Source organism: Triticum dicoccoides, chromosome 5A (assembly GCF_002162155.2).
Source record: "Triticum dicoccoides isolate Atlit2015 ecotype Zavitan chromosome 5A, WEW_v2.0, whole genome shotgun sequence".
NCBI classification, from domain to species: Eukaryota; Viridiplantae; Streptophyta; class Magnoliopsida; order Poales; family Poaceae; genus Triticum; species Triticum dicoccoides.
In genome coordinates this window covers 675,863,420-675,867,295 of record NC_041388.1, presented here as the reverse complement: position 1 = coordinate 675,867,295, position 3,876 = coordinate 675,863,420, and positions in this window count along the sequence as shown.

Below are 3,876 nucleotides of genomic sequence, written 5' to 3'. Positions count from 1 at the left end.
ATACTACTACTACTAGTTCGTGCATGCTACTCAAAGCGGGAAGATGATGCACCGACCCTTACATTGTCTTGTTCCCAATCCATGGAAATCGCGCTGCCCGATGAAATTGCGCTGCTGCTGCCCGCCCTACAGGCCAGGCGACATGTTTTCCATGAGGCCAGCGCGGCTGCATGTGGCCGAGTAATATTTGACCCGTATCCCGTGGATCTGGAGCCACACATGTGATGTGATCTAACCCTGTGTGTCGGTTGCTAAGACAGCTTGTCAATGGGACCATCAACATCATGCATTACACGCACCAGACGAATCGCGCCAAACGGACTTTCTGAACGTAAAAGCATTGTTGGTTTCATGGCCCTTATGAGAGAGCACCACTACTACCACTAGCCCACTACAGACTAGATGACGCTCTCCGAGGTACAACGGCAAGTTGTCCCGTTGTCGTCGAGCAAGCCAAAACCCTACGTACTGGTTACCCTACACTCGCTATATGCTGGCTGGTGGAGTAGCGATTACCGGACCCCTGACCTGTCGCATGCAGCACCAGCTCATTTTCTTTCACAGCCGGCGCTTGGAGCTTTACGGGGCTGTGTGGGCCCGTGATTCTTTGATGCGTCTTTGTCCACCAATATGTCCGTCATGCACGCACGGCTGCCTGCGTGCAGGATACATACGCATTTTCATGATTGACGGAACACTGTTCTAGCGCTACGTTATGTTCGTAGACGAACGAGCGGAGCGGGGGCATGGCACGGCGAAATCAATGGCGCCATAGACCGGCAAACCGGTGCAGCCCATTGTTCCGCTTTCCGCGGACAGCCCAGATAACTGCATGGCTGCTAGCACTGCTGAGAAATAGCAATGGAAGGCGACCTCCGCGTGGGCAATGCAATCTGCTCGTGTCATGCCTGCTGCTACAGCCTACAGTGCACGGTCACACACAGGGAGGCATCTTCCCTTCTCCCTTGGCCTCGTCTCGTGGCCGCAGAGCGTACAGTCACCGTCACCATCGACGTGGGAGCGTACAGTCACCGTCACCAGGCTGGACATGATGCCGAGCTCGAAGTCCTCCGTCCCGCGTGCCGCCTCGCTCACCCGCCGGCCGGCACCAACGCTCCGTTCCGGCCAGCTTGCATTGCAATGCAAATCCGGACAGTGACAATACGACTTGCATGCGCCCGTGCTGGTGCTTGCACTAGTACGTACGTCCACCACCTGCTGATAAAATGGATGGATGGCGAGACGACGGGTACGCAAATCGGCAAATGGTTCACCGTGTATGGCTTTGCCCACAGGGAGCTTCTGGAGCGACGACAGCCAACATTGCTCTGTTCGCGTCCGGGTGCTGGCTCCTGAGCGCTCAGTGCCCGGCTGCTGTCGCCAGGCGAGCGGGCACCAGAACGGGACGCACCCAACGACCCTACGTACGTCTTCCTGCTGCACAGTGCAGTGTAGTTACTATCGTACGTATGCTATGCACAAATGTATTCTGGCACCCACCTGACCGATTTTGCCGGCGACGAGGCGAAACACGGCAGCGCCACGAGCATATAGGACGAACCGGCTTGAGCTGGCGGGTGGGGCGGGCTACGTGCGCACCAACTGACAACCAATGGCCTACATCTACGTGCAGGTTCCTTGTACTAAATCAATTAGCAAATTATAAGGCTGGCCATAGTGAGGTTAACATAACTAGTATCATGTATTTGGGATTCGTAAACATGCTTACATAGCAAACAATTAAAGAAAAAAGAGCGGATCATAATAATATAGGTAGATATTGTATCATAATAAATATTATGTTATTATGTGTCATGCATAACAATAAATAAGACCACATACGATACTATTTTATGATAACATACACTATGAATATAGTATCATACACTAATATCATATGCATGATACTAGTGTATATTACTTCTCACTATGACCAGCCTAAGCCCTCTTCATGTGGACGTGTTACTTTATCAGATTGACTAAAACACATCTAGATGAAAAACAACTATGTCACATCTAAATCATCCACCACACATCTATCAGCTATAAAATTCGTGCCATTTAGTACTTGCCCACGTACGAGTGCGACTGTGTTGACGCACGCGTTGTTGGTCAGCTGGTGCGGCCGCACCGTCTCCTTTTGCCTTTTTTTTTCTCCGCTGGTGGGCTTTTTTTAGGGTAGCTGGTGGGCTTCTTTTGTGCCGTTTCCTGCATGGGCCATAAGTTGTAGGTCACATGCTTGGCTTTACTTTGTTTGTTCTTTTTGCTGGAGTTTTTGTTTGTTTTATTTTCATATTTTTTTAGGAAAAGCACATCTAGATTGAAAATAACTATTCCCTCCGTCTCAAATTAAGTATCTTGACCTTAGTACAACTTTACACTAGAGTTAGTACAAAGTTGAGACACTTATTTTGGGATGGAGAGAGTATGAGATATCTAACTCGCACATCACACAATCAAAATGATGGATTTTGTGTCGACACACATGTGTCTACATACATCCGCATGTTGTCGTTGTTATTTCTTTTTTGCCATTTTTTTGTCCTGGCATGGTATGTGCCGCATCTAGTGAGTTGTAGTATCATTATTGTTCTTTTTGCTAGTGCAGACCTCATGTTGTGCCTGGCTGCGTTGCGGTTGTCTTTGTGTTTTTTTCTGCGATTTTTTTCTTTTTATAAGAGATGTCAGGCAAATGATGATGCAATAAGTGTCTTGTCTCCACCTTAGAAATACTCACTGATTGCAAACCCAATCTCAACATGCAACTGGGGTTGATCCATTTTTTCGGCTCGGTTGCAGGTCCATCCTTGATACGCAACTAAGGGGGCGACTCATTTTGCCTCAGTTGCATGTCCACCCTTGATATGCAACTGAGTCCCTTCTTTTGTCCTAGTTGCAAGTCCTATATCGACATGCAACTTTAGGGAATGGCTTTTTTTGTCCCAGTTGCATCTCCACCTTCGATATGCAACTGGGCCCGATCCTTTTGTATGTCCTAGTTGCAAGTTAACCCTCGAAATGCACCTGGGGAGGCCAACCCATCTTGTCCCAATCATATGTTCAGCCCAACATGCAAATGAACCCGTCTCATTTTTTGTCCTAGTTACAAGTCCACCTTCGATCCGCAACTGGACATGGCATATTGTTTTGTCCTAGTTGCAAGTCCATCATCGACATGCAATAATAGGGGTCGACCATTTTTTGTCCTAGTTGCATGTCCACCTCCGACATGCAACTGGGCCTGATCTTCTTTTTTTTGACCTAGTTGCAAGTTCACCCTCGATATGCAACTGGGGAGCCGACCCATCTTGTCCCAGTTGTAAGTCCATCCTCAACAGGCAAATGGACCCGCCTTATTTTTTGTCCTAATTGCAAGTCCATCATTGATACGCAACCGGGCACGACCCATTTTTAATCCTAGTTGCAAGTTTACCTACACCCTGCAACCGGGATGTCTGACCCATTTTTTGTCCAAGTTGCAAGTACACCCCTGATATGCAACTAGGGCCCATCTTTTTTCTCTCTTCAAGTTGCAAGTCCATACTCGACATGCAACTGGGGAGGCCGACCCATCTTGTTTCAGTTGCAAGCCGACCCTCAACATGCAAATGGACCCGCCATATTTCTTGTCCTAGTTGCAAGTCCCCCTTTGATACGCAACCGGACATGATCCATTTTTTGTCCTAATTGCGAGTCCATCCACACCCTGTAACTGGGATGTCTGACCCATTTTAGTCCCAGCCGCAAGTTGATATGCGACTGGGGCCCACCTTTTTTTCTCTCCAAGTTGTAAGTCCATCCTCGACATGCAACTGGGGAGCCCGACCCATCTTGTCCTAGTTGTAAGTCCACCCTCAACATGCAAAATGGACCCGC